Source organism: Mytilus californianus, unplaced genomic scaffold (assembly GCF_021869535.1).
Source record: "Mytilus californianus isolate M0D057914Y unplaced genomic scaffold, xbMytCali1.0.p SCAF_2, whole genome shotgun sequence".
NCBI lineage: Eukaryota > Metazoa > Mollusca > Bivalvia > Mytilida > Mytilidae > Mytilus > Mytilus californianus.
In genome coordinates, this window is record NW_026262668.1 from 717,466 (window position 1) to 736,966 (window position 19,501).

Genomic DNA, 19,501 nt, shown 5'->3' on the forward strand with positions numbered 1-19,501 from the left:
ATGGAACAAGTTGACATTTAATGTTCAAATAAAAACACTGGACACTTTTAATTTGCAAAACACTCATTTGCAAATCCGCCGCCGCCTCTCCTTAGACCTACAGTGTCGTGTAAATAACCAAAATGTGCGGAATTACATGGGATTCAATAATTTCATTGCTTTTCTGCTGTTATTATTATATGTATTTTGTAACTTGATTTAGAAAAACATGGGATTTTCAATATCCCATGGGATAAGGCAAATCCCATGGGATTGACCAATATCCCATGGGATTTTGGTTAAATCCCATGGGATTTTTTTGGGTCCCATGGGATAATTGTAGTCCCATGGGATATTTGTTGTCCCATGGGACAAAAAAAATCCCATGGGACTATAATTATCCCATGGGATTTTTAATATCCCATGGGACAAAATAAAATCCTATGGAATTCAAATTATAAATATACAGTAATGTGTATGTTACAATGAATTCTGTTTGGTAGTAAAAAGTTTATAATATATATATGAGTGTATTTTGTTTTTTTTCATTTTGTCACAAACATGTTTTTAATTTGTTTATATGACAATAAAGAATATTATTATTTTGGAAATATAATAATATTTAAAGTCAAAAAATAAAATCCTTTAACTGAAATAAAATGATGAGGTCTTAATAAAAGAAAAAAATATTGATTTGAAATCTTTGTCTTCTTTGTTTTATTATGAAAAATAGAACTGAAAAAAATATTTCATATTCTGACTGAATAAATTGACAAAGCACAGTTAATAGTTTACTCTTTTCATGAGGTAAAGTTTTCTTTGTTATAGTTCCATTGCAATACATGAATATGCAAATGATTTGAATCTTATTCCTTTGTGGTGTTCATAATATTACATTTATATTTGTAAATTTATAAAATAAACACTTTTCCTGTTAAGTTTTAGTTTTCTTGTTTCAGCTTGCTATGAACAATTATTCAGTCCACTATATAAGAGTCAAGTAAATAAATTATTTCATCCACTAGAATATTCCTACAATTTTAAGACAAAACATTTATGCAATCTGTTCTTCAAAAATCTTCCTCCGTACATCTTTATTGGATGGAGCGATTTAAATGAGTGGACAAAGCAAGTTCATTTGGACAACAAAATACTAATATATTTTTTCATTCCTCCCTTCTTTCAATTGATAATTACGTTGTTGCATTTACATGATTAAGTTCTTGAGCATCTATGATCATGATGATATGACTCCTTTTTGTTTATAGTCATTATGTTGAAATTTCCTCTTTCTTATGTAGGAAAAAAAACCACATTCCATTTCAAATTAATAAAAAAGTCACACTATGTAGAAAAATATCAACTTTAAGTTTGCTGTTCAGTATTGACCTGTTGAATGATGATCATGAAAACCAAGATGTCTGACCTACAAATACACAAAACTCAAAAATTATAAATGAAGAGAAATACAGCAATAAAATGGCTATTTTATCATGTTTATGTACATTTTGATAAAAATTTCATTTGAATATTTAAAATTGTAAGAACTCTTATTTCAGTGCTTTGTGTCTATGGTTTTCATATTAGTTGTTTTTTGTGCCTTGTTGCAGTCTTTTGAGTTAAGCCAATTGCAACAAATGTTTACAGTTTGTTCAAATGTTGTGCTGTTATTAAAACCACTGTCCCAGGTTAGGCGTGGGTTGGGTGCTAACTAAATGTTTATTTTATTAGTTGATATTTGCTTTGAATTAGCTGTCAGTAACTGTGAGTACTAATAGATCTGTATGTTGAGTCTTTTTTGTTAAAGGGAAAGAATAAATTTCCAGCCACATCCAGTCTGTGTTTTTGGTAGCTGTTTTTCTGCTTTGTTGCATTCTAATGAGTTAATAAAATTGAGAATGAAAACGGGAATGTATCAAAATAATTTAATTTTGGATGTAACACGTCTTCTGATTGGCTGACGTTGTTTTGTTTATCAGCTCATAGACATAATTTTGTCATGTGACCGTGACGTCATCAACGTTTTTTCATGGTTTACTCCGGTTTAAAATGGAATTTAGAATTAAATTATAAGAAATGACTGTAATATTTTTTCTGTCTATTCGAAATAACATAAAAAATGTGGTGCACACTTTAAAATAACCCGCTACGCGGGTTATTCAGTGTGCACCACATTTTTTATGTTATTTCTTCATAGACAGAAAAAATATTATAGTCATTCCTTAAATAACCTGACCAAAGAGCAGAAAAAAACCCTTTTCAACTGATTTTATAGTTTTTATATTGAACTGACACTTACACCACTGTCCTTTATTAGAGGAGGATTTGGTGCCAGCAAACGTTAAACCATGCCACATTTGTAAGTGTCTGTCCCAAGTCAGGGGTCTATTATTCAGTGGTTGTCAATTGTTGCTATATATCATATTTGTTTTTTGTTTATTGTTTTGTGCAAAAATCAGGCACTTAGCTTTCACCTTTATGGTGTTTCCCCCAAGCATGTTTAGCATGGATAGACACCATGCCCTTATTGAATTGTTTTACATTTGTTATTTCATGGCCTTTTATGGATTACTATGCAGTATAGGGTTTGCTCATTGTTGAAGGCTAAATTTAATGTCATTTGATCTCTATTGGAGAAAAGTCTCATTGGCAACCGTACCGCTTCTTATTTTTATATCAACCCTGCCATCTTTTGCCTGTCATTATTTACAGGTCATCATTGGCCTCTAATAAGTAATTGCATTGCTTACATCCACTTAATTGAACTCTGGTGGATAGTTTTCTCATTTATCATACCACATCTTATTTTCATAATAATCATTATTCAAGGGCAATAACTTTTATAGAAGTGGACTTACCATTTAGGCTTTGTTGACATCTGTAAATCTATTTTTGTTGATAATTTCTTTTGTTTATAGTTTCCCTTTATCTTTAATGTTCTTGCCCTACACATAAAAGGGTAAACATTATCATTTAATGACAATAACTACTATTACATAATGAGTAGGCAACTGACAATTTTGGATCATTTGTATCTTGTCTTGCTCATCATTTTTGCTTGATATTATCAATATTCTATGAAAATGAGGTCACAGTAATATTAAACTTGGCAGACAGACATCTTCTTATTTTTATATGACACCTTGTAGTCATTCCATACACCAACAAGTAAACATATGCTTATAATATCTGATAAAATGAATAAAATTCTCTGCTGGGCACTGCTTGATACGACCGCAGAGGTCGAACCCTGAACAGTTGGGGCAAGTATGGACACAACATTCAAGCTTGATACAGCACTGAATTTGGATTGTGATTAAATATTTGACACAGCATAGGTTTCTGACACAGAATGAATGTGGTCTAAGAACTTAAAAATTTTTAATTTACCTATTCAAACCATATCATTATTATTTGCTTTTATATATAAATCAGAAATAACCAATTTAAAATGGAAAATTTTAAAGAAAAAAAAAGGAAAAAATCCCCCCCCCCCCTCAATTTTTTGAACCCCCTAATGATTCATCACCCCAAACTCAATCCCAGCCTTCCCTTTGTGGTATGGTACCTTGCAGTACAATTTCAGAGAGATCCATACACTTATACACAAGTTATTGTCTGGAAACTAGAAAAATGCTTGTTTTTTTTGGCCCCTTTTGGCCCCAAATTCCTAAAAATTTAGGGCAATTACCCCCAAACTCAAACCCAGCTTTCCCTTTGTGATATGGAACCTTGTAGTACAATTTCATAAAATCCATACACTTACACACAAGTTATTGTCCTGAAACTAGAAAAATGCGTGTTTTTTGCCCCTTTTTGGCCCCTTATTCCTAAATTTTTTAGGCAATTACCCCCAAAATCAATCCCAGCCTTCCCTTTGTGGTATGGTACCTTGCAGTACAATTTCAGAGAGATCCATACACTTGAACACAAGTTATTGTCTGGAAACTAGAAAAATGCTTATTTTTGGCCCCTTTTTGCTAAACATTTTGGGCAATTACCCCCAAACTCAATTCCAGCTTTCCCTTTGTGATATGGAACCTTGTAGTACAATTTCAGAAAGATCCATACACTTACACACAAGTTATTGTCATAAAACTAGAAAAATTCTTGTTTTTTGCCCCTTTTTTGGCCCCTAATTCCTAAAATTTTTAAGCAATTGCCCCCAAAATCAATCCCAGCCTTCCCTTTGTGGTATGGTACCTTGCAGTACAATTTCAGAGAGATCCTTAAACTTGAACACAAGTTATTGTCTGGAAACTAGAAAAATGCTTATTTTTGGCCCCTTATTCCTTAACGTTTTGGGCAATTACCCCCAAACTCAATTCCAGCTTTCCCTTTATGATATGGAACCTTGTAGTACAATTTCAGAAAGATCCATAATCTTACACACAAGTTATTGTCATGAAACTAGAAAAATGCTTGTTTTTTGCCCCTTTTTTGGCCCCTTATTCCTAATATTTTGAGGCAATTACCCCCAAAATCAATCCCAGCATTCCCTGTGTGATATGGAACCTTGTGGTACAATCTCAGAGAGATCCATACACTAACACACAAGTTATGTCTGGAAGTTACAAAAATGCTTATTTTTGGCCCCTTTTGGCCCCTAATTCCTTAAGTTGGTACCATAACCCCCAAAATCAATCCTTATGGTAAAATTTCATAGAGATCCATTCACTTAAACTAAAGTTAGAGTGCGAAAACCAATGTGTCTTCGGACGACGACAACGCCAACGTCATACCAATATATGACTGTATAAAAAACTAAGAAAACTTAGCAACGACCAAAGAACCATAAAATGCGATCATGGTTATATGAATCTGCCAGACAGACATGCACACCTTACAATCGTTACATCCGCCAAATATAATTTACCTGTTGCTTAAAGCATATGATAAACTGACAAAACAATGCAAACTTTTCATTGACCAATGAACCATGAAAAGGAGGTCAAGGTCATATAAAACATGCCAGACAGACTGTGCATCTCACAATCATTCCATTCACCAAATATAGGGGCCTTATTCATGTTATTACCTAGGAACAGTGATGTCATGGACTAGGAAAATTAGTCTGGGGACATAAATTACTGACATCGGACTAAATATACTAGTAAATTCTGTATCCATGGACTTTTTATACTAGTTATATTTGTCTGACAAGACAATTTATCTCTTACACTAGTTCTCAGAGAGACATGTCACCTTACCTTGACACATTATTCTGACTCTGAACAAACCAGTATTTGCTCTTACTCCTTAATAATACTGCGTGCTTAGGGGAGAAGCAGCAAATACCAACTTTAAAGTCTTTGGTTTTACCCGGTTGGGTTCAAAATAAACAACCTTCTGCACGTGAGGTGAACATGCTACCACGAGACCAGGCAGTATAATATAAGGAGTTTACCCAAGATTTAAAGTTTCCAAGTTTTTGCAAAAACTGGATCAAAATCATCATTGAAAAGCAACAACTTTTTAATAAGATTTAAGTTTCTCTTTAATTATTACAGTTTTCGAGATAAAAAGGCAAATTCAAGAAATATGAAGAAAAAAAAAATGGTTAAAATCTGTATTTAAGGCAACAACTCCTATGAGTCAGCTGCTAGTTTTGATGCAAATGGACAGTAGATTTTTTTTCAACATTCTGAACATTTCTACCCTTGTCAGATATTGTCTATCTATTTTAGCCTTTTGTAGCTTATTACGCAGTTTGGCTTTTTAGCCCATTGTTGAAATCTGTACGGTGACCTATATAGTTGTTAACTTCTACGCTTTTAGTTTCTGTTGAAGAGCCATCACATTGGCAATGATACCATATTTGTATATGTTTTTGTCATGTAGGTGTAAGGAGACAACCTTTTGATTTTCTGATGGGATAAAAAGGGGAGACAGACTTTTTATCACCTGGCCTGGTGAGTTTTTCAGGGTTCGTAAGGATAGAAAACCCGGCAAATTGTAACAAACCCCTGTGGTACGACCATATTTGCCAAAAGATTAGTCCAAATAATTATGACGTCTTGCAAGGCTATTTTAACTTTTTTCTGGGCACGTAATAGTCAAAAGTTGTGACTGAGTGCGGAAATATTCAGATAGATAGATAGAAAAATTATAAAGGGATATAACTGAAGAACGGTAAAAGTGACGCTACCCAAATTTGAACTTGATCTGAGTTTTGTGGTAATAAGCATTGTGTGTAAGTCTCATAACATTTGGTTGAGGCTAACTTAAGTAGAGAACAGAAACTAAAAATTCAGCAATTTTTCTATTTGTAAACACGCATAACTCTAGAACGGTTGTGTATAAGTTTTATAACATTTGGTTGAGACAAACTAAAGTAACGTATAGAACAGAAACGAAAAATTCAGCAATTTTTATGTTTATAAAGGAACATTACTCAAGAATGGTAATTTGTCGCCACCTAATTTCGTACTTAATCTGTATTATGTAGTAATAAGCATTGTGTATAAGTTTCATAACATTTGGTTGAGGCAAACTAAAGTTAGAAAACGGAAACAAAAAATTTGTACTTGATCTTAGTTTTGTGGTAATGAATATTGGGTATAGGTTTCATAATGATTGGTTGAGGCAAACTTAAGTTACAGAATGGAAACTAAAAATTTGCAATCGTTCAATTTATAAAGGGGCATAACTCAATAATGGTTAAAGTGACACTACCCAAATTCAACTTGATCTGTGTTTTATTAGTGGAAGTCAAAATTAAACATTGCATTGTATAAAGCATTGATTGTAGTTGATTCAACTATAATAATGGACAAAGGGAGATAATTCCAATTTTAAAAATTACTTGATATTTAGAAGAAAATAAAAATTTTGCAATTTTTCCATTTATAAAGGGGCATGACTCTAGAATGGGTTAAAGTGACGCCACCAAAATTCAAACTTGATCTGTGTTTTGTGGTAATAAGCATTGTGTATAAGTTTTATAACATTTGGTTGAGGCAAACTTAAGTTAGAGAACGAAACTAAAAATTTTGCTATTTTTCCATTTATAAAGGGGCATAACTCTAGAACGGTTAAAGTGACGCCACCAAAATTCAAACTTGATCTGTGTTTTGTGGTAATAAGCATTGTGTATAAGTTTTTACTTTAACGTTTGGTTGAGGCAAACTCAAGTTAGAGAACGGAAACCAATTTTGGGACGTACGGACGTATGTACGTACAGACGGACAAGGGTAAAACTTAATGCCCCCACCCCTACGGCGGGGGCATAAAAAAAATAAAATAGCCTTGCTAGACGTCATAATTATTTGGACTACCAAAAGATGTAACCTAATTCTTACTTGTTTGGGGAAGAGGGGATTAACCGAACCACTATTCAATATAAATCAGTGAACTGAATTATTGTCTTCTGCAGTAGTCCGAGTCGACATCTGTAACTAATCATGCAAATTGATAGTCAACAGTATACCTTTTTCAGAATGTCAGTTCACAAAGAATCACTGGTGATAGGGGAGTGTAACCGATAAATTGATCCTGAATCAGATAAGATTTTCCAAGGACGTATAACTAACACAATACGTCCTTGGATTTTCCCAGTAACGGAGAACCCCTTTCTTTGAGTGAATATAAATAGTGACGGGGTCTCACAAATAAATTTAAATATGAATTACAGGAACATCGATTAGCAAAGTAAACTTACATATTAATCTCGAAGTTATTTACGGTAAAGACAGACTGTGCTCCTGAATTAAGGTATTATACATTTGTGTATTTTACTCGGGGGGGGGGGGGGGGGGGGGGGGGGGGGGCACTTCCTATATACAAGGTGATATGACGATATGACGTGCCGCTGGAATAGGTCACTTTTTCCAGCTTGAAAATATGGGAATAGGTGGGGTAAACTATCAGAAATATATGATAAGGTCGATAAAGTTCAACTGAATTACTTGTATATGAAAAGCCCTGTCATTTTTTCACAGCCGAAAGTCTCGCCGTAAGTAAACATTACATACAGAATCTTAGCCTTAAATATTCCACTTTTCCAACACACCCCACGAAAACCAACCAATATGGGAAAAGGTTACAATTTTACCCTCGCAATATATGAAAAGGTATAATACATTTTTAAGATCTAAATTATATGAATAGGGTGGGGTAACAGAACCCTAGCGACACCCCCTATCAATTAAGTATTGAAGTGCCCCTCCCCCCCCCCCCCCCCCCCCCCCACCCCCCCCCCCCCCGGAGGTATTTTACTGCTACAAGATATTTAAATTGCTAATCACGCACCCGTTGATGAGCAGAGAACCATACTTTCAAGCCAGGGGCAGTCTATACTAACAGTTAGTATAGAAAGACCCTGTAAAAAGGCAGGCAAATCCTAACAGTACTGTAACTTAATGATACATGTATATCAAGTTACAGCACCTCACCCAGCACAGTTAGCACACTGGTGTGTGTCAGTCTTATAATATAAAACTGCGTAGGTTCATATCGTTTGATTCAACGTTTTTTCGGATATTTTTTAGGACCGTTGTCAACTTGACATTGTCAAATCCGATCGCGACCTGCCACTTTGCAACCTGACCTGCAAAAACATAATTCGACTAAAAACAATGCCAGTCAAAATTGCTTTTTGAGACTGGGCGACTGAAAAAGTTTTAAAATGTGACCTTGTGACCCTACTTGGAATTCTTCAATCATCGGCGTGTGTCGGTTTGGCTAAAAAGGGGGCATTGTTTTTTTTTCTTGGGACAAAAATTTTTTTCTATCTTTATTAAAAAAAAAAATTAAGACCAATCATAAACTTTTTTTTCAAAACTCAGTGTCGTATTTTATTGTTTTCCCAACAATTTTTAATAAAAGCTTAAAATGTTTGTTTCACTTCCCTTTGACTTCCCTCCTGATTTTTTTTCTCAAGAAATTATAGAATTAGTAAATGGATATATATATATATATATATATATGTCTGTGGTCACCGTCATGCAGTTAGATAAGAAACTCCAGCATGCATCATCAAATAATTCATGTGTATTTGTGACATCAACATAACTGAAACATTATATTATTTCCCAGTAATTATGTAAATCATTTTGATTTACAATTATATATGTCTGGGACTTATGCATGTATATATCTCACAGGCACTTGTCTCAGAAAAAAAAATCCTATATTCTTTAATAAAAGTATATAGGAAAAAATTCTGATACAAGTGCCTGTGATATATCTGTCAGTCCCAGAATAATAAATATAATTGTATCTTAATCTTTGGGAAAATCCGATTATTAAATTGTTAAATTCTTTAACGTCATAATTATATCAAAGTTTACTTTTTAAAGTTTTAAATTTTAAAGTTAAAATGAATATTCCGTTTATATCTGAGGAAAAACTTTTTAAACTGTAATGACACGGTCTCTAAAAACACCGCAAAGGACCTCCTTTGTGCACAAAGGAGCACAAAGGACCACAAATGTAATGACATGGTCAGTCAACTGATTTGTTGCATGGCTGATTACAGGTAATTAAAGCATGCAGTAATTTTCCATTACGACAGTGCGTGTACCCTGGGTTGTGTATAACGTATTAGAAATATCATAGTTTTCTAGAGAACATCCTGTCTATGTGTAATACAGATTGATGACATTACACAAATTTTTTTCGTTAAATGTAGTTAAGTATCTGTGTCCATTCCCTATTGCAACACTACAATTCTTTCGAAGAAAAAAATGTTAAAATTAAAAAAAAAAAAATCTTTTATATAAAATAAAGAAGAAAAGAGTAGCAAATAAACTTATGTAACTACGCATTGAGTAAACATAATTTCACTTTACATGTACCAGAGACATATATACACATATGTCTCTGCATGTACAAACCCTTGAGAAAACGTATATATAGATGTGTTTAAAAAGGCCAATTCCCAGTGGATTTATTTCACACTAGGACCACAGGCACTTGTCTCAGAATTTTGTTTCCTATATACCTTAATACAGGGACTTTCTATACTAACTTAGTATAGAAAGTCCCTGCTTAATATAACATTAAAAGTATATAGGACATTTTTTTTTCTGAGACAAGTGCCTGTGACTAGGAACTAAGATAACTAGAACTAAGTTCATTGGAAAGTCTTTTTGTCTGATACATGTATACCTATAGATAATGTACATAATTAAGAACAGGTTCAAATATATGCCTGTAAATTAACGGTACGTCTAAAAACCGCTCAGGACCTCCTGAGTGCAGACAGGACATAAAAAGTCACTCAGGACATGTATATATGTTTTAGTGAGCGTTGAGGGTATACATTCGATAGATAATTTAATATTTGATCTTATAATTTTGGTTTTGATAAAATCAGAGACATATAATACATTTATTGTATTATATGTCTCTGATAAAACCAAACCAACATTAAAGAAGTTATTTGGGATACGTCATGCATGACCGATGATCATATTCAATACCAATCATCATTTTGATTACAACGTTTGATCTTTAATAATTAGGACTGATTGGTGATGGTTATAAACACATACAAGTAAACTTTGCAAACAAACAAAAAAAACAACGTTTCCTTGGAAAAAATATAAAAATACATGAATATTGTTTTTACAAAAAAAGTTAAATAATTTTTTCGTTTTGTATGTAATAATTGAAGCCATTTAGAAATATAAGAAATCTTCACATAGTCAGGAAATTTTCAATTCAAGTTATTTCATTTGAAAGCGTTAACAAATATAGATCTTATTCGATGTAAAATGTGGCGTCCTTGGAGATCAAAACCCCGTTTAAATAGGGTTTGTCTACTTTCGTCTATTGCCGAACATTCTATAATCAAGGATTTTTACAAATCCTTGCTATAATATAATGAATCGCGTCGCCAATATCACCACAATTACATAAAGTACAAATACAATCTTCTCCTAAATATTTGGCATCTAACAATTACAATAGGAAATTTTGAGTCGAAACTAAAGTACCAAATCTACAAAAAGAATCACTATTTTTTGTAGTAGTAGGCGTTGAAAACTAAACTGTTTATAATCTTTTTTTTCTCCTAAATTAATTGAAACTCCTGAAATAATTTAACATTATCTATATACAGCTTACATATGCAAATCTTTTTAGAAGTATGTGAGTGTATAGTAATAATTTGTTCATTAACCCCCCTTTTTCCTTCTATAAAATTACATTGTAATCGATTTTATTTCCAAATTTTTGTTTGCTAGGATTGACACTTAAAACGTACAACAAAAAGTAACAAGTAAAAAGTCACGATTCAGTTTTGGGATATGTTTTTCTTTGAATAAACTTAATTTTAAAAACGTTTCAGTATTTTTCTGAAACATTCTTAAAAGGAAACGGACTTGTAAACAAAATTTATTTTTGAATATTAATATGAACAATGATTGTTAAGAAAACAATCTGCCAAAGTGGTTTTGTAATTAACTGAAGTCATGCTGTCAAAAATGTCTCCTTTTTGTAAGTTATTGATAAAAAAAAACTATTTGAAGGCGAATTAATCATTTCCTCAACTAAATACATTTATCTATAAATAAAGTCAATTCGTCAAGAACTTTCTCTCATATATTTAAACAATTGTAAAATAATTAATCTAAACCTTTGTCCTGCGACTTTCTGTCCGTTTACCAATACTTATTCCTTGTTAAGTTTTTTCATATCTATTTACGAATACTTATAACGTGATAATTAATTTTTCCGGATGCTTTTTATCCTATTTTCATATCAAACAACCATGTTACCCGTAGAACGGAGTTAAGTACAAATTTAGGAATTTAGTACTTAAAATTTTCAAAATTTTACACTTTCATTTACCTGGATTTTTTTCTACGCTTCGAAGCCGCCACCCTGTATCAAACTTATCCAACACCTCGCATGGCGTATTCACGATGTGGAGGGATTGACAATATACAATCAAAGTTAGCAATATACAGCAAGTAAGTAATTGGGTGTTGAATGCCAGTAGATCTGAATTTGTAAATTTTTAAATTGAATTTAACCTGTTTAGAACGTGTATTGTTGAATTTTTCAATAAAATTAAATCAAATCTCATATAGTTAGTGTTCTTTCTCATTTTTATCGTTCTTGTCCAGTAATTTCATTCTTGAGTAATACGAATGTTTTAACAAATCCGCATTTAGTAAGATTTATCTTTCTCATTAAAGTCGTTCTTGTCTAACTGCAATACAAGCCTTGAACGAATTCCAATGTGAAATGTAAATTCTGAAAAATTAATTTGTCTCCGTTTTCTGAAAATTATCATATTTGGGTATTATTTCTAAATAATTTGTAAGTAAACGAAATCCGTTCAAACCACGACTAAGTCTTCGTGCACAGAGTTTCAAGTGCCAAAACCCCAGACATGAGAAACTTGCTCGTAAGCCAAACCAAAGGAAAAGACTATCAATGTACTAGTTAATGTTCTCGAGGGATGACCCTATTACAGAGACATATATACACATATGTGTAAATATGTCTCTGCCCTATTACGTGGCAGTAACCTCCTCGACACGGTTCATTTTTACGGCGGCTCAGTTTTGTCTTAAGAATAAACATAATTGATAAGTTTCTTTCCCCTGCATTTCTCGATCGCACTTGAAAATAGCACATTGGTCTCAAAACATTGGTTACAACACTTGCCGTCAGTACTCAAAATTGGAAAAATATTAAATAAGAAGGTATAGAAAATTAAATTAATGCACACACACTATTATCAACCACAGACATGATGTTTTTCTCAATTTGCCTAAATCGTTATTCCGCAATACAACGAGGGTGAAAACCCACCACTTTGAACACAGTCACAGGCACCGGCATGCTGTGAACTTGTAAGTTTCCCAAATGAGTAACTATCCATTACTTTTCTAGTGTAAAGTTTTATTTAATACACATTTGATTTGAAATGGCATATCAGAGAGATATATAAACATATATCATAGGCTGATCCGGGGGAGGGGGGGGTGGGGGCTTTCTTGGGAAAAATTTGGTTGATTATATAGGGATCACTGAAGCATGACTGGAGCCGGCCCTCCCTTATGAAAAGTTCTGGATCTGCCACTGTATATTCATAAAATTAACCAACAAATTATCCAAAAGATGAATAATACTTAATACTTACGACTAAGATTGATTATAAGTATACTTGAGTCGGTTTTACAAAAAAAAAACTTACAATTTATCGTAAGTATACTGTATTGTACATGACTTAATTACTATCAATATTATTTGTAAGTTTTTTTGTGAAACTGACTGCTGAATTGTTTTTCCATGCTTATGGTACATCTAAGTCGTATGCTTTTTTTAAAACCACCTCCAGGGTATAATGTCTGCTCGCCCATAGAATCTGTTTGTAGATATAGGAAGATGTGGTATGTGTGCCAATGAGACAACTCTCCATCCAAGTCACACAATTTATAAAAGTAAACCATTATAGGTCAAGGAATGGTCTTCAACACAGAGCCTAGTTTTTATCAAAAATGAAATATATTGATATTAATAGTATACAGGTTAAATAATTTATTCATACATTTTTAATTGACTGACTAGAATTATCATGATTATTGAGGAATTTGAACCATTCCTATTTTTAAAAAGGGACAAAAATAAAATTTATATATAATAACAGGGTGATACAAATGAGAAAAACTCAAGAAATTGTTTTCAATTAAGATAAATACATGGTTTTCAGTTGTTTTTTTAAAGCAGAGGCAGATTTAGTTTAAAGTTGGAAAAAATTGTTTGTACCAACAAAAATAAATACAGAAAGTTAATCCAGAATTATGTGTTTATCATTTTTTTTTATGTTTAGGTTGCCAGCAAGATGAAAAGAACAATGCAGTTCAAAAGTCAAAATGTGGATAAGCTGCGGTACAAGGTCCTACTTTTGCAGATTTTCATATTTTGCATGAATGAATTTGAAGTTTATATCATGGAGGGCAGAGAAAGAAAATAAACACTTCAGTTTTCCTGCTTCTGAAGGATAAATGTAAAACATCTTGTTTGGTAAGTTTTATGCTCTGTTATGATAGTGTTTGTGCATCCATCTGTCTTTCTCTAAATTGTATTCACTTTAAGTTTTTGGTTACAGTTCACCATGAACTTCAGTTAGTAACTTGTGGTTTTACATGTATATACTCAAAATTTAGTACTTTAAAATGTTCATGTATATTTGTCGAGCCTGCAACTTTTGTCGCAGAAAGCTCGACATAGGGATAGTGATCCGGTGGCGGCTACGGCGGTGGCGTTAGCAGTGGGCGTTAGCTAACTTCCTAAAAGCTTTATATTTTAGAAGGTGGAAGACCTGGATGCTTCATACTTTGTCTATAGATGCCTCATGATACGAATTCTGTCTGAAACATGTCCATTGTCCTTGACCTCATTTTCATGGTTCAGTGACTACTTGAAAAAAAAGTTCAGATTTTTGTAATGTTAATTTCTCATATATTATGAGTAATAGGATAACTATATTTGGTATGTGCTTACCTTGCAAGGTCCTCATGCTCGTCAGAGAGTTTTCACTTGACCTAGACCTCATTTCATGGATCAGTGAACAAGAACTTAGTCTTAGATGCATGATTTTTTTTATTAGTTGTTAGTGGCTTTGTACTAGCTGTCAGTAACTGCGAGTACTCTCAGATCTGTACTTAGTGTCTTTTTGTTGTTTGGATGTACAAGTACCCGGCCACGTCCACTTGTATTTGTAGTATTTGTATTTTTATCCATCTGATGAGTTAAGCCTCTTTCAACTGATTTTTTTTGCGGTCGTATATTGGTATGATGTTGGCGTTGTCGTTAAACTTTAGTTTAAGTGAATGGATCTCTATGAAATTTTACCATAAGGTTCAATACCACAAAAGAAAGGTTGGGATTGATTTTAGGGGTTATGGTACCAACAGTTAAGGAATTAAGGGCCAAAAAGGGGCCAAAAATAAGCATTTTTGTAACTTCCAGACATAACTTGTGTGTTAGTGTATGGATCTCTGACATTGTACCACAAGGTTCCATATCACAAAGGGAATGCTGGGATTGATTTTGGGGGGTAATTGCCTCAAAATATTAGGAATTAGGGGCCGAAAAAGGGCAAAAAAACAAGCATTTTTCTAGTTTCATGACAATAACTTGTGTGTAAGTGTATGGATCTTTCTGAATTTGTACTACAAGGTTCCATATCACAAAGAGAAAGCTGGAATTGAGTTTGGGGGTAATTGCCCAAAACGTTTAGAAAAAGGGGCCAAAAATAAGCATTTTTCTAGTTTCCAGACAATAACTTGTGTTCAAGTGTATAAATCTCTCTGAAATTGTACTGCAAGGTACCATACCACTAAGGGAAGGCTGGGATTGATTTTGGGGGTAATTGCCTCAAAATTTTAGGAATTAGGGGCAAAAAAGGGGCAAAAAACAAGCATTTTTCTAGTTTCAGGACAATAACTTGTGTGTAAGTGTATGGATCTTTATGAAATTGTACTACAAGGTTCCATATCACAAAGGGAAAGCTGGGTTTGAGTTTGGGGGTAATTGCCCTAAACGTTTAGGAATTTGGGGCCAAAAAGGGACCAAAAAACAAGCATTTTTCTAGTTTCCAGACAATAACTTGTGTTCAAGTGTATGAATCTCTCTGAAATTGTACTGCAAGGTACCATACCACAAAGGGAAGGCTGTTATTGAGTTTTGGGGTGATGAATCATAAGGGGGTTCAAAAAATTTGGGGGGGGGGATTTTTTTTTCCTTTTTTTTTCTTTAAAATTTTCCATTTTAAATTGGTTATTTCTGATTTATATATAAAAGCAAATAATTATGATATGGTTTGAATAAGTGAATTAAAATTTTTTAAGTTCTTAGACCACATTCATTCTGTGTCAGAAACCTATGCTGTGTCAAATATTTAATCACAATCCAAATTCAGTGCTGTATCAAGCTTGAATGTTGTGTCCATACTTGCCCCAACTGTTCAGGGTTTGACCTCTGCGGTCGTATCAAGCTGCGCCCCAGCGGAGCATTTTATTATTGTTCGTTCTTATGTTGTACTGTTACACCACTGTCCCAGGTTAGGAGGAGGGTTTGGATCCCGCTAACATGTTTAACCCCGCCACATTCTGTATGTATGTGCCTGTCCCAAGTCAGGAGCCTGTAATTCAGTGGTTGTCGTTTGTTTATGTGTTACATATTTGTTTTTCGTTCATTTTTTGTACATAAATTAGGCCGTTAGTTTTTCGTTTGAATTGTTTTACATTGTCATTTCGGGGCCTTTTATAGCTGACTGTGCGGTATGGGCTTTGCTCATTGTTGAAGGCCGTACGGTGACCTGTAGTTGTTAATTTCTGTGTCATTTGGTCTCTTGTGTAGAGTTGTTGTCTCATTGGCAATCATACCACATCTTCTTTTTTATCTTTAAGGTTAAGTTTTGGTGGTCAAGTCCATATCTCAGATACTATAAGCAATAGGTCTAGTATATTCGGTGTATGGAAGGACTGTAAGGTGTACATGACCAACTGGCAGGTGTCATCTGACCATGACTTCATTTTCATGGTTCAGTAGTCAAAGTTAAATTTTCGAGTTTTGGTCTTTTTTTCTAACACTAAATGCAATAGGTCAACTATATTTGGTGTATGGAAACATTTTATGATGTACATGTCAGTCCCGCAGGTTTAATTTGACCTTGACCTTATTTTCATGGTTCATTGCTCAGTGTTAGGTTTTTGTGTTTTGGTCTGTTTTTCTTAATCTATAAGCAATAGGTCAACTATATGTGTTGTATGGAAGGATTGTAAGCTGTACATGTCTGCCTGGCATGGTTCATCTGATCTACACCTCATTTCCATGGTTCATTGGTCAATGTTTAGTTTTCTTGGTTAAGTCTGCTTCTTAGAAACTATAAGCAATACCGGTAGGTCAACTGTATTTAGTAATTTGAATGATTGTAAGGTGTACATATATTTCTTGTCAGGTTTATATGACCTTGAATTCATTTTCTTGGATCATGTTGAGTTTATGTGATAGTTGTAGTAAAGCTTTGTATTTAGGACTATCAACATGATATCAATGATTAGTAAAGAAGGCGCAACATTTCAGCGTGTGCACTCTTGTGTATACATTAAACACCACATTTACTGTTTTTACCCTGATTTTATGGATCACTGAACATAGAAATGTCATAATGTGAAATTATAGTACATTCTTAGGTTAAAGTTTTAGGTTAAGGTACATAGCTTACCATGAAGTTGAATTTCATACACATGTTCATTATGTGGTGAATTTTTAAATTCAGTGCCAAACTAAGATTTTGAGCCTGATTACATGATTGACTAGACATTGACACATGCTAGTGTTTGCCAGGCATTGTGTCCTGTACTAGGAATTTGTCCTGTACTAAGAACTTTAATAGTACTCGCTGAGTATGGAGTTTTTGTGAAAGTTTAATATTAGTGAGATTTTTGCATGACATCCTGTCAACTGCTTGTTGATCATGTTTATACATGTCTTAAAATTAATATCTGACACATTGGTGTTTTGTGAACTTGGAAATAAGTTATTTGATAGAATAATAATGTTTTGAGATTATCAAAATAAAAAATATCCCATTTTTACTACATTGTGTATTAATGATTAAGTATATAAAAAAGAAGATTTAGGATATATGTATAACCATATATAAAAATGAGACAGCAACCGAACAACACAAAAATAAGAAAAAAAAACCAATATAATTTTTTGTATCAATGTTATAATTTCCAACATGTCCAAAGAGTTCAATGTATTTTCTAATTGAAATAAAACACAAGTGGAACTCTTTCAGAACTTCAGAAGCTTAAAGAAGTGCTGTTTCTATTGTTGGCTTTCTGTATAATATATTGCAAATTCTTGTGAAAAATGGAATTTTATTGTAATTGCCTAAAGTTTTAACATTGATCTATATATATATAACTGGGGAAAATACCCAAATGTTATAAAGAAGAATACATAAATTGATTGTTATAAAATATTAGAATAGGAAGATGTGGTATATTGCTAATTTGACAACTCTCCATCAGAGACCAAAGGATGTAGGAGGTTAGCAACTGATGACACTGGACAACCTTCAACAATCAGTAAAATCCATACCGCATAGCTATTTTTATTGAAAATCATATGTTCTTGCTACATGTATGTGTACAATTTTTTATTATCCATAACTTCGGATTTTATTGGTTTTTTTTCAGAAGGATTGGAATTCATCACTGAGAATAGAAGATAAAAACACAGAAACAAGACCAAAATAAATTCAAAGACAAAAGTCAGATCAGTTATTATTTTCATCACTCAGCCAATGAATTGCAGTTCTATTAAATATCTAAAGATATTAAAACCACAATAATGACAATGCTCTGTGCTGAATGGCAAAAAAGTGGACTATACATTATGATCACACAATGCTGGATGATAAGAAACTATTAATTTTTTGGTTGGAGGGATATCCTGAAAAAAAAAAATAGATTTATGTAAAAAGCTACTAGTATGTTAAGCCTATTAATAGAGTTTTCATTGATTTCAAATGGGAAAAAATTGTGTTTCAAAAAAGTGTTCTAGAATTCATAAATAAACATATATTGATACTTACATTATCTGCTTTGTTGTTTAAAAGTTTAGATTTGAACAGTTATAGAACAATATAATTGCATTAACATTTCCAAGGAAAAAAAAGATATTCAACTAAAAAGATTCATCTTAAAACAATTAATTACCAAACAGAATTCATTGTAACATACACATTTATTTACTGTATATTTATAATTTGAATCATAGGATTTTATTTTGTCCCATGGGATATTAAAAATCCCATGGGATAATTATAGTCCCATGGGATTTTTTTTGTCCCATGGGACAACAAATATCCCATGGGACTACAATTATCCCATGGGACCCAAAAAAATCCCATGGGATTTAACCAAAATCCCATGGGATTTGCCTTATCCCATGGGATATTGAAAATCCCATGTTTTTCTAAATCAAATTACAAAATATATATAATAATAACAGCAGAAAAGCAATGAAATTATTGAATCCCATGTAATTCCGCACATTTTGGTTATTTACACGACACTGTAGGTCTAAGGAGAGGCGGCGGCGGATTTGCAAATGAGTGTTTTGCAAATTAAAAGTGTCCAGTGTTTAAACATAAACATAAAAAGTTTCTAAATTATCGAGGGCATAATTCAAGAATAAGAAATGTGAAAGACGGCGACTTTAAAATAAAACTTGCTGTTACTCTAACTTAGCAATGTTTCAAAAGTTACGGAGTCAAAACAAGCTTGTGGGGTAAAGTTATAAACGTTAAAATGTTTGATATTTCTAGACATTATAGTCATGTATTGTCATTTCTCACTCCCAACTTGACATTCCTTAGTTTCAAGATGATCTCTGAAATAATACCCAGTTTATTAAGTTAGAACTAAATTGTCGGGGGCATAATTCAATGGTGAGAAATGTGACGTCAACTGAAAATAAACCTTGTTAGTTTTCTCAAGTACTATTTTAAAAGTTCTTCGTCGTCTGTATTAGATTTTCA

At 33.0% G+C, this 19,501-nt stretch overlaps 2 long non-coding RNA genes across 2 annotated transcripts; one reads left to right on the forward strand and one right to left on the reverse strand.

Annotated features, from left to right (window-relative positions):
* Nucleotides 1-678: 678 nt before the first annotated feature.
* Nucleotides 679-7,581, reverse strand: LOC127729037 (uncharacterized). Its single transcript, XR_007994430.1, has 3 exons — nt 7,409-7,581; nt 2,838-2,924; nt 679-1,405 (listed from the first exon to the last, which is right to left on the reverse strand). It is a non-coding gene; the product is annotated as an uncharacterized LOC127729037 (long non-coding RNA).
* Nucleotides 7,582-12,931: 5,350 nt separating this feature from the next.
* LOC127729038 (uncharacterized) lies at nt 12,932-18,552 on the forward strand. The gene is made up of 2 exons (XR_007994431.1): nt 12,932-13,962; nt 18,156-18,552. It is a non-coding gene; the product is annotated as an uncharacterized LOC127729038 (long non-coding RNA).
* Nucleotides 18,553-19,501: the final 949 nt, after the last annotated feature.